At 33.8% G+C, this 13207-nt stretch overlaps 1 non-coding gene across 1 annotated transcript; it reads right to left on the reverse strand.

The window, feature by feature from the left end:
• Positions 1 to 363: 363 nt before the first annotated feature.
• Positions 364 to 469, reverse strand: LOC131174211 (small nucleolar RNA R71). The gene has a single exon (XR_009144459.1). It is a non-coding gene; the product is annotated as a small nucleolar RNA R71 (small nucleolar RNA).
• Between the last annotated feature and the right edge of the window lie 12738 nt (positions 470 to 13207).

The raw sequence follows: 13207 nt of genomic DNA on the forward strand, positions 1-13207 counted from the left end.
AGAGAAGATCCATGTTAGATTATGCTTTTCCTAGATATGCTGATGTGAGAGATAACAGACCTATCATTGGAGCTAATCAATTTGAGTTAAAGACTGGTCTTATTCAAATGGTCCAGAATTCACAATTTGGAGGTAGTCCACTTGAAAATCCTCATTCTCATTTGAAGAAAATTTTGATGATATGTGGCACACAAAGGCAACCTGGAGTTTCAGATGAAGTAATTCGGCTCACCTTATTTCCATTCTCTCTTCGGGATTCAGCATTGGAGTGGTATGACTCACTTCCACAAGCTACTATAGCTACTTAGGAGCAGCTATCTCAAGCTTTTCTATCTCAATTTTTCCCACCTGGGAAGACCACTCATTTAAGAAATTTGATGGTAGCTTTTAAACCAAGGGATGATGAAACTTTGTATGAATCTTGGATGAGATTTAAGGAGCTTGAAAGGCAATGTCCTCATCATGAAATACCGATATGGATGATTGTTCAGAATTTCTACACCAGAGTTACTCCAGCCATAAGAAACACAATTGATTCACAAGCAGGAGGAGATTTCATGAGAATGACAAGTGAAGAATGCTATGATTTATTAGAGAAGATTGCTCATAATACCCATTTATGGGGAAATCCTAGAGCACTTGAGCCAAAGAAGGCTGGGATTTATGAACTTGACTCAGTTAGCTACATGAATGCAAGATTTGATCAGTTGACTCAGCTTCTTAGTGATTTTTGCATAAAGGCAACAACCTCAACTCCTACAACTATGCAACAAGTTGCCTACACAGATGGAACCCAAAGTTGTGGAGTTGATTACTCTTCTTACGGTGATGATTATTTGCAAGAACAAGCTGCTTATGCAGGAGGTTATCAACAAAAACCAATGGGAAATTCTTACTCTAATGTGAACAACTCAACATGGAGACCACAAGCAACTTTTGCTCAACAAGGCCAAAGCTGAAATTATGCTCATAACCAGCAGTTTATGCAGCAAAATAGGCCTCAATTTCAGCCCACAAGGCAGCCACAACTTGGATATCAAGCAAGAGCACAACAATCCCTTCCACCTCATGAACCGAAGCCAACCTTGGAAAGCATGATGGAGAAATTTTTTGCTGAACAAAGCAAAATGAATAGCAAATTGGAGGAAGAAATGCAACACATGAGACAAACCATGGATCAATTACAAGTCCACAATCGCATGTTGGAGACTCAATTGGCTCAACAAGCAAGCTCATCAGGAAGCAAATCCTATGGGAAACTACCTAGCCAACCACAAAACCCTCATGAACAATGTAAGGTTGTGACCTTGAGAAGTGGTAAGAAAGTTGGTCAAGAAAGTGAAAACAAGAGAGAAGAAAAAGAGAGCATAAAAGAAGAAAATTTAGTTGAGAGCGAGAAAAATGAAAAAGAAGAAGAAAGCAAAAGTTAGCAAGATGAGGGAGAGAAACCATACATCCCACCTGAACCTTACAAGCCCACCCTTCCCTAACCTCAAAGATTCATCAAGCACAAGCTAGACAAACAATTTGGGAAATTCCTTGAAGTGCTAAAGAAGTTGTATATCAATGTGCCATTCACTGAGGCACTATCCCAAATGCCAAGTTATGCCAAGTTTTTAAAGGAGCTTCTTACCAAAAAGAGAAGGCTAGAAGATTATGACACCATCAACTTGGGAGAGCAATGCAGTGCTATAATTCAGAAGAAGTTACCTCCCAAACTCAAAGATTCGGGTGTGTTTTCCATTCCTTGTCATATAGGTGATAATTGTGTGGTAAATGCCTTATGTGACCTTGGAGCTAGTGTCAGCCTAATGCCACTTTCAATATATGAGAAGTTGAATATGGGAGAGTTGAAGCCCACAAACATGTATCTTTCATTGGCTGACCGTTCAATTAAGTATCCAGAAGGCATTCTAGAAAATGTGCCTATCAAGGTTGGGAAATTCTACATTCCGGTGGACTTTGTCATTCTAGATATGGAAGAAGACACAAAAGTTCCTATCTTATTGGGAAGACCCTTTTTGGCAACAGCTGGTGCATTAATTGATGTAAAGGGTGAGAAATTGACACTTAGAGTGGGAGATGATCAAATGATATTCAACATCAATCCAGTCATGAAAAGGAAACATGAAGAAGTTGAGTCTTATTTACGGGTAGACATTATTGATGAGATTGTTCAAGAGCATTTCAGAAAAAGCTATCCACAAGACCCTCTTGAAAATTGCTTAGTCCATGGTGGGAGCATTGATGAAGACAATCACAACATAGCTGCTTTTGCACAATACTTGGAGAGCTCTCCACCACATCCTGAAGCCACAATTTTTCAACTTGAAGAAGTGCAAACTTTGGAGATCAAACCACCATCATTAAAGGTAGAGGATGCCCCAAAGGTAGATCTTAAACCTCTTCCTTCCAACCTCAGGTATGCTTTTCTTGGACCCAATGGAACATATCCTGTTATAATTAATGCATCCTTGACTGATATTGAGAATGAAAAATTGTTGAGAGTTTTGAGAGAATATAGAAGAGTTTTGAGTTATGCAATTGATGATATAAAGGGAAGTAGTCCAACAATTTGTATGCATAGGATTTTCCTAGAGCCAAATAGTAAACCTTCCATTGAGCACCAAAGAAGATTGAATCCTACAATGAAGGGTGTTGTGAAAAAGGAAATCCTAAAATTACTAGTTGCTGGAATTATTTACCCCATTTCTGACAGTGAGTGGGTTAGTCCTGTGCATGTTATACCAAAAAAAGGTGGGGTGACAGTTGTTAAAAATGAGAATAATGAATTGATACCCACGAGGCTATTACTGAGTTGGAGAATGTGCATAGACTATAGGAAGTTGAACAATGCTACAAGAAAAGACCATTTTCCCCTTCCTTTTATGGATCAAATGTTAGAGAGATTAGCCAAGCATTCATTCTTTTGTTACTTAGATGGATATTCTGGTTTCTTTCAAATTCCAATCCATCCTGATGACCAAGAAAAAACTACCTTTACCTGTCCCTATGGCACCTTTGCCTATCGAAGGATGCCATTCGGATTGTGTAATGCGCCTGGCACATTTCAAAGGTGCATGATGGCCATTTTTTCTGATTTTATTGAAGAAATTATGGAGGTCTTCATGGATGACTTTTTAGTATATGGCACTAATTTTGATTCATGCTTGACTAATTTGTCTAAAATCTTGCAGAGATGTGCTGATAATGATCTGGTGTTGAATTGGGAGAAATGCCACTTTATAGTCCAAGAGGGGATCATTTTAGGGCATTTGATCTCAAACAGGGGAATTGAAGTGGATAGAGCTAAAATAGAAATTATTGAAAAAATGCCCCCTCCAACCACTGTCAAAGGAGTGCGGAGTTTTCTTGGACATGCCGGGTTTTACCGGCGATTTATTCAGGATTTTTCTAAACTTGCTAAACCCTTAACAAAACTCTTGAATCATGATGTTAAATTTGATTTTAATCAAGATTGTATGGTTGCTTTTTGCAGGTTAAAGACAGCATTAACAACGGCTCCTATCATGCAACCCCCGGGCTGGACTTTGCCATTCGAAATCATGTGTGATGCAAGCGAGTTTGCTATTGGAGCTGTCCTTAGCCAGCGAAAAGATAGAAAACCTTATGCCATTTACTATGCAAGCCAAACCCTTGATGAAGCTCAAGTTAATTATGCTACAACTGAAAAGGAGTTCCTTGCGGTAGTATTTGCACTCAATAAATTTCGTTCTTATTTGGTTAACTCAAAGGTAATAGTTTTCACTGATCATGCAGCAATAAGGTATTTAATGAGCAAGAAAGAAGCTAAATCTAGGTTGATTAGATGGATTTTGTTACTTCAAGAATTTGATTTGAAAATAAGAGATAAAAAAGGTGTTGAGAATGTGGTGGCTGATCACCTTTCTAGGATAAAAACTGAAAATAAAGATGATGAAATTGTGCCAATTGATGAGTTTTTCATGAATGAGCAATTGTATGTGTTGAATTCTGCACTTCCATGGTTTGCTGATATTGTGAATTTCTTGTCTTGTGGTGTCTTATCACCCGATTTATCTTGGTAGCAAAAGAAAAGATTCTTACATGATGTTAAATTTTATTCTTGGGAAGAACCTCTTTTGTTTAGGAGATGTAATGATGGAATAATTAGGAGATGTATACCAGAGGAAGAAATAAATGATGTTATTTACCATTGTCATGCCTCTGAATATAGTGGTCATTTTAGTGTCTCAAAAACTGTTGAAAAAGTCTTGACATCAGGTTTCTATTGGCCTAATATGTTTAAACATGTGAGAAACTTTGTAAGCAAGTGTGATAGGTGCCAAAGGGTAGGCAACATTTCCAAGAGAGATGACATGCCCCAACAGTCCATATTAGAAGTTGAATTATTTGATGTGTGGGGAATTGATTTCATGGGGCCATTTCCATCTTCTTATGGGAATAAATATATCTTGGTAGGGGTGGACTATGTATCTAAATGGGTAGAAGCTATTGCTACACCTACCAATGATGCAAAAGTTGTGGTGAAATTTCTGAAAAAATTTGTTTTGACCAGATTTGGTGCCCCACATGCCATAATCAGTGATGGTGGTAGCCATTTTTGCAACCACCAATTTGAAAAATTGGTGAGAAAGTATGGGGTAAAGCATAGGATTGCCACACCATATCACCCTTAAACAAATGGCCAAGTAGAAATCACAAATAGAGAAATTAAGCAAATCTTGGAGAAAACTATCAATAAGTCCAGAAAAGATTGGTCCCTTAAATTAGATGACACTCTTTGAGCATATAGAACAGCATTTAAAACACCCATAGGAACTACACCTTATAGGTTAGTTTTTGGGAAATCATGCCATTTGCCCGTAGAGTTAGAACATAAAGCTTATTGGGCCATTAGAGCAATCAATTTTGATTTACAAGCTGCTAGACACAAAAGACTTTTGCAACTTGATGAGTTAGAAGAATTGAGACTTGATGCTTATGAAAATGCTAGGATCTATAAAGAAAGAACTAAAAAATGGCATAATACGCATATCAAGAAAAAGGACTTTAAAGAAGGAGATTTGGTTCTCTTATTCAATTCAAGGTTAAAAATTTTTCCAGGAAAATTAAAATCAAGGTGGTCCGGTCCATTCAAAATTGTGAAAGTTTTCCCTCATGGTGCTGTGGAAATCTTTGGTGAAAAATCGGGTAATTTCAAGGTAAATGGGCAAAGGTTGAGGCACTATTCAGTTGGTGAACCAATTGAGAAGATAGCAACTTGCTATCTCTCTCATTCTCCATAAAATCTTGAGTGAATATGGTCAAGCTAAAGACCTAAACTTAGCATTTTTGTGCATAACTCCCAATTTTTCATTGATTCTTTATTTCTTTCATATATATATTTGTTTTAAGTTTTTCTATACTCCTTATTCAGAGTTTGATATTGTTCTAATTTTCTTGTGCAGATGGGATACAATTCATTACAAGCAAATGAGCATAAAAAAATATATTTTTTTTTTGTTTTAGTTCTAGCTTTGAATTTTAGCTTTAAATTTTAGTTTTAAATTTGTTCACTTATAATTTTCATCTTTCTATTATTGAGTATTTGTTGGTGGATCTTGCTGGATTCATTGCCCTTTTTGTTAATTTTAAGAGAAAATTTTTCCAAACCTTGTCATCTTGGTTTAAAAAAAAAATTATTTGAATATGGATGTGTGAATTGTTGCTTTGAAAAATTATTTTTTTTATGAGTATTTGATGAACATAACAAGTTGAACAATTAGAATTCATGTTATGAAGGTCTAATCATTTGAAATCTAATTTGTTTCAATTTTTTAGGTGTTATGAAATTTGGTCAAATTTGGGCAGCAGATTTCACAACCTGCGACATAACCGGTTTTGCTTGTGTTGTCGCTTGTGTTCACTGGGCACATTTTGGGCAGATTATTTCACAACTTCCACGGCACAACCCCCATCCTTGTGTTCTAACTTGTGTTGTTTGTTTGTTTTGCAAGATAAGAACTCACTTCACCAGAATGGGCCTGCAACCACCCCAAGCCCAAAAAGCCCACTAACCCATTATAAAAAAAATAAATAAAATAAAAAAAAAAACATTTCATGTCTTTATTTTTAATTGCTTAATTAATTAGTGTTTTTAGTAACTTGTTTAGTTAATATTTTGCTTGTGTTGCTTTTCTTTTATTTGAAACATTTGCTTATTTAACTTTTTTATTTTTTTTAGCTGCGCATTCGTATATTTTTCTTTTGAATCTTTAGTACTTTGCTCATTTGCTTTTATGTGCTATTTCGGATTTACACTTGATGGCTATATTTTTTGAGCTTAACCACTCTATTTCAACTTTTTGAGTTTAATTGATTTAATGGATTCCATTGCACTGTTTCTTTTGTAATGAGTGCAGTAGCTGTCCAAATTTTATTTAATTAAATTGGCTGCACTTCAATGAGGTAACAATTCTTATCTCAGCTTGTGTCCCTTTCAACACAAGTTGTGCTATCACTTATGAAACAGGGTAATAATTCTTTCTGCACATATAGCCAAATTATCCCATTCCTTGCAATCTTTTAACATTGAGGACAATGTTCATTCTGAGTATGGGGGAGAGGGTAAATTTTTTTCAAAAATTATTTTTCTTTTTCACTTGCATATAGTGACATACTCATTAATTCATACTTGTACATATTCACATATATACACTGCATTTAGCTTCATACATTTAGTTATGCATACTTAGTTACATATAGGTTGATTATACATTTACACTCATGCATTCCATTTATTCATTTAAAATTTTTGAATTTTTTAAACCAGTCTTTGAATTCCATAAGCCACTTATTCAAGCAATCCAACTTGCCTTTAGATGGTTAGTGGAATGAAAGTTCCAGCTGGGTACAAAGTCTTAAGCATTATTCTTTCTCTTACTTAATAGCTGAAAATTAATACATTCATCTAGGTATGTAGATTCTGATTAGTTATTTTGAGTTTTGAGTGTCTGAATAAGCCTTTAAGGAAGAAAATGGTCATTGTCGTCTCACCATTCCTAGAACATGCATCTTAGATCTTTCAAAGTGAAATTTTTAACTTGCATTTGATAGGAATATGATTTAGGCATTCCTTCATATTTTAAACCTCACATTTAGCCTTAACCTACCTTAATCTCATTTCAACCCTTGCAAAACCCCCTTGAACCTTAATTCCCTAATTTCTTTGGAACCCAAATCATTTACCTAGCCATAAAACCTAAACACTACCACCTATTTATGAGAATAATATTTTAGCAATTAAGTTCATAAAAAAATAATGATTTATAAAAAAAAAAAAAAAAAAAAAAAAAAAAAAAAAAAAACCTCGGAGGATTAAAACATCTTGAAAAGTGCTAGAGTAATTGTGAAAAGTTGATAAAAAAAAAAAAGGGGTCACCAAAATATCCCAAAGGTAATTTTGGGTGTGACATGAAATAGGGACACATACATAAAAAAAAATGTATAAAAAGTAGTCCCTTTATATAATCATAGTGATAGCACTTGAGATTCATTGTGAATTTCTTTCCTCTTGATAAAAAAAAATTTTATTATAAAAAAAAAGGATGCACTTTGAGTTTCATGATTAATATTATTCTCATATTTTGTTTTCCTTATTCTCTTTCTTTGTTAACCACAATTTTACCTTATTTGACCCCATTACAACCCTTAAAAAGACCTAATAATTCTTTGAAAAATGCTTGTTATATTAGTAGAGTTAGATCTTTTATGCTTGCATATGGGTTTGGCAATATAATCTTCCATACATTACTCACCATCTATTTGAGACACATTGGCTATCTATTTCATTTAGGTTTGTTTTGACACAATTGACTCTTGTAGTTAGTTGGTATTTGCTGCTTGGGTTGATTGGTTAATTCTTAGCTATTTTGTAATTGTTGAGAGTGATTGCTTCATTCTTTGTGCTTTGCTGGTGGGAATTTGGAATGTTGGTGGCTAGAGGTAAGTTGGTGGTTTGGATTAGTGATTTTTGTGTTTTCAAAGACTGATTCTATTCCCTTCCAAATGAGTTTTAATGAAATTTTGCTTGGGGACAAGCAAGAGTTTGAGTATGGGGGAATTTGATGCATGCATTTTAGATAGTCATTTAGGTGTAATTTTTGCACATAATTTACCCTTGTTCATAGCTATTATTATAGATATTAGCATATATTTAGTCAATTTTATAATTTTCACACTTCTTAGTTTAATTTTTGGAATTTATTTGTTTTGTAGGTTAAATTTGGAGAAATTTGGTGTATTTTGATCAGAGTAGCCATTTAGAGGAGATTAGAGTTGAATTGCAAAAATTTTTGAAGTTGAGTAAAAAATGGCCGAGAGTTACACAACATGCGACATAACCGATTGAGCTTATGTCGCAGGTTGTGTCGATTGTCAGATATTCAGGCCGAGAGTTACACAACCTGCGACACAACCCGCGACACAATCGACTCAGCTTATGTCGTTTTTACTGGAAATGACTGACGTGGCATTTTCATTACTCTGATTTTATACCTCACTTTCTCGGGAATCTTCCACCTTTTTACCCATTCTAAGGTAGACCCCTAACCCATATAAAGTCTCCTTTATCATTTTCTTTCCATAAGGAGGAAGAGAGGCATTTTTGGCAAGAAAGAAGGAGAGAAAGAGGGAAGGACGGAAAGCCATTTTCCAGCAGCTGCAGAACCCATTTTCTGCACTCTTCAGCAGTAGATTCAGCAGCAAATTTCTGGGTTTTTCTATTCCTTAACTTAGATTTCCATTATTTCTTCATTTATACACTTGGGTTTGCCTTGAAACAATGATTTGTGAGTAGTTGTTTGAGATTCTAGAGATGGGTTTGTAAATATTGTTTTGTGTTGTGGTTTTGAACTGATTTAGTCATTTAAATGAGGTTTGTTACATTTTGATTTATTGCTTGTGAGCTTGTTGCCTTGCTTGATGAATGGGCCCTCATTAAGTTAAGCTTTAATCCTTAATAGATGGACTGAAAAGTGAATATTTGGGATAGATAATCTTGCAATAAACTTAGTTTTCTTGGTGTTAGAGATAAGCTAAGAGGATTAAGGGGACTTTCCAAAATCAATTAGAGCTTTAATTGGGTTTTTGTTAGGTTTGAAATACCGTGAAAACAGGGTTTGATTTAATGAAAACCAACTTTGAAATGCTTGAAAAAAGTTTCAAAAATTTAAGAATTGATTTCCCTCAAAATTGTAATTCTCATGTGTTTGGCTAAATTAGGGATAAACCACATGCAAACAATATTGAAAATCCAATCTCTAGAATCACTTTAATTTTTATTGAATTTAGATTTAATTCCTCTCAATTTCATAAATAGAAATTTCAAATTAAATTTTGGTGATCTAGTTTAATTAATTTTAGTTAATTGTTTAATTTAGCTTAAATTCCTCAAATACCAATTTTAATTTTTAGATTTCATTTTTAATATCTTTAATTTTTGCCATTCTAATTAGCTTATCCTTTTATTTCCAATTTAAGCACAATTCCCTGTGGGATCGATATCATTTTTAAAACTATACTACTGTGACCCGTGCACTTGCGGATTACACCGTATCAAGTTTTTTTGGCACCGTTGCCGGGGAATATTATTCTCATAAATAGGTGGTAGTGTTTAGGTTTTATGGCTAGGTAAATGATTTGGGTTCCAAAGAAATTAGGGAATTAAGGTTCAAGGGGGTTTGCAAGGGTTGAAATGAGATTAAGGTAGGTTAAGGCTAAATGTGAGGTTTAAAATATGAAGGAATGCCTAAATCATATTCTTATCAAATGCAATATCCTAGCTGTCCGGACAGATATTAGTCATCGGAATAGTAGAACGTATGGTCTACCTATGGTGAGGGTGTTACAAGAGGAACAACTTTCATGCGGGCCAATTTGAATATTATGACTGAAACTTGACTAAAATCGAGTTTTAAAATCTGTCCAAAGTTTGCCCTGTATTCTGGAAGAAAAAGGCAATTTGACCAGATCCTGCTTATTTGGTCATAACTTGTGATCTATAAATTAGAATCAAGTGATTCAAAAACCAAATGAAAGGTAAGACATAAATCTAAAAATTTTATAGAGAAAGCACAAGCTAATTCTTGCTTTTACCTGAGCTGATTGTTAGGGGAATAGTTAAAATGTGAAGTTATTTTAGGAATTTCACAAGGAATTTATTTGGTTAGTTACTAGTGGAAGTTAGAATAAGTATTGAAGCTTTTTAAATTGTGTGTTTCAGTGGAGAAGAGAAGTTAGAAGTAAAGGGAGAAATATATCAAAAAAAGGCGACTAAGATAAGGTTTGTGCACAACTCTAATCCTTTAGTGTTTTAAATTTGCAAATGGAAGGAATAAATTTTCTACAAGCTCAAATGTGAATTTCCCTTGTCAAAAAAAAATGTGATTGATTGAGAATTATTTATACTACTTTGAGAACATTTTTAATGTTGAAAAGAATTTATTATTGTGATGAAAAGGCGGACGTTTGGCCATTTATTATATTATAGCATGGGGGTGGTCGGATGTATGTGATTTAGAAGTGTTTGTGAAATTGATGTGTTGCTAACCATATGTGATGATTTGAAATGTTTGTTTATTTGAATGGAAATTATTTTAAAACCACAATTGGCATAACAGACTTTAGTTTCCTCCCTCACTTTATGAGGTTGAGATTGGATCTATTCCTCCTCCACTTGTGGGGTTGAGATTGGTTATATTATTCTCCCTTTCTGGCTTACCAGTTGAGGTTGAGATTGGATGGGTGCACTCATATTTGCTAGCTAAATTTTCCTCCCTCATTAGTATCGGCTAGTTGGGGTTGAGATAGCTTTGTCGTGGTATACAACATGGCATTGATCGAAAATTTTGTGCCATTGTACAAACTATAAGATGTTGGCAACACTAACTATTTTTAAATGGTATAAGAAATGTGTTATTGAAAGTTTTGTATTTATTTTTGTGTTTCATGAAATTGTGAATAAATGAAATATATTATTATGAAATGATATTTATGTTTTACATGAGGTTTTATAAATTAATAGTTATGCACCACTAAGTCTTTGCACTCAGCGATGGTTTTTTTTTATGCAATAGACATAAAGGAAAGGAAATGAAAGTTTTTTTTATACTGTCACAGGTAAAGGAAAGGAAAAAACCACTGAGTGAGAGTAATAGACACCGCATTCTTTTTGCAAGCGAGGTATAATTCTAAAGTTACGCTTTTGATTTTTTTTTCTGAAGTAAATAATAACTATATGTATATAAGAAATATTTAAGTAGTTACGTAAAGGTGATGTAATATTATTTTAGTAATATCAAATGAATATAAATTTGTAAGGATTTTTTCCTTTTGGTTGTGAATGAGGAAAGCATTTGTTGAAATGTTAATTTGATAAATTTAGTATTATAGATGTATCGCTACAGTTTGTTTTAATAGATTTAAAATTTTAGGGTAGATAGATTTTTAGCCATCACCATACCGAATTTTCATCTAATTTCTTTAAGTTTTAAAAATACTTTTTTTTAATTTAATTTCATGGTATTTTTCTTAAACCTTAGAATAACTATTAAACCTTTTATCGATAAGTTTAACTTGAAAATGAATTTGGAATCATTAAATCCCTAGTAATATGTTTAATGGATTATCGGTAGTGGGTGTTTCGGTAATTTATTAGGCATATTATGGGAGCATGTCATATTTTATGAAAGGGTAAGGTGTAACAGATAAAGGACTCCTGCCCATTGTAGTCCCATAGAGGGAAAGAGGCTTTGAACTAAAGTGGAGAAAGTATATAGAATTCAAGAGGAAGGAATTATTATCCATTAGTGAGAGGGCCCTTGCCCATGTAGTTAAAGACACCCTTTGTGATATAGTTGTTAAAGTGGTAAATATATTAGGTTATATCTAGAAGAGGCTAAAAGGACTAACTAATGTATTTACTATGAGCAATTATGTAGTGAGTGTTCTCTTAAGTGTAATTAGGTTGATGGATAGATATCTTTGAGCTTGTAATGGATGTTTATATTTAATGATAGTGGAAGATGGCATGCCATGGATGTAGCCCAATGTAGAGAGGGTGAACCATGAAAATCATGTTGTTTTGTATATTTGCTTTATTTCTTTATACTTTATAGGCTTCCATGGTGCACAATAGATTATTTTGATATAAATTTTCATTAGGAAATTCAAAATTTTCATGCATAATTTCTTTTCAGGAATAAGGTTTAATATCACTTGTAGATTTTATTATCTTTAGGAATATTTAAAAAGTTGTTTTCTTCCATATTTAATATTGGTTTACAATTTTCTTAGTGTGGGATCCTAATCCCAACCTAGTAGAAAGTTGTAACTTTTTATTCTCTCTTTTTACTCCCTCAATTATTACATCCGAAAACATTTCTTTAGCCTCAAAACTAACAAACCCCAACTCCCTAAGACTAATCAATTGCTCCAATTTGGTCATCACAAAGCATTAGTAGGTTGGTCGTCATTTTGTCCTGCATCACCTATTATTCTAGTAGTAAGGTTGCTAAAATAATCATTCTCATTCTCCACTTGAACTTTTAGTGGAATTAAGAGGTCTCTAGCACTTAAACATGAATTCTCAACATGGCCAAGACTTTGCCATAAAGTTGATCCAATTAGTTTGGGAAATGGGATTAAGTTTTAATCTAGTTGAGTATAGTTTAAATACATTATTTTAAAAGAGTTTATCAATTAAACTAGATAGAATTTTCTAGTTATTCTACCTTGGACTGATTGATGTAGTTCAACCTTAGGTTTGATGCCTTTTGGTCCTAAGATTATCTAAGAGCTTTTGTCACCCTTCCTTATCCATTAAATATGAAGCACTAAGTGCACTTAAAGATTGATAAAATTAAGAGACTATTTCACCTCAGGGGAATCTTGGTACAACTTCTCAATCTAACAATGTTGAGCCTATGACAACAGTGTCCCATCAGTATGAGAGACCAAAGTCCCATCAGACATTAGGTCTTGGCATTTAGGAAATTGTCCATGTCACTACCGCTACTAACTCACATGGATCACATCTAACCATTCCCACTAGGAATGATCTTGCACGGTGGAGTCTCATTCATATACATGGAGGAAAGTTGTAAGTACATTTCAATAATTAGTTTGCTAATATTTGTGTGATATTTATAACATTTAATCATAAATA

This window comes from Hevea brasiliensis, chromosome 15 (genome assembly GCF_030052815.1).
Source record: "Hevea brasiliensis isolate MT/VB/25A 57/8 chromosome 15, ASM3005281v1, whole genome shotgun sequence".
Lineage (NCBI taxonomy): Eukaryota > Viridiplantae > Streptophyta > Magnoliopsida > Malpighiales > Euphorbiaceae > Hevea > Hevea brasiliensis.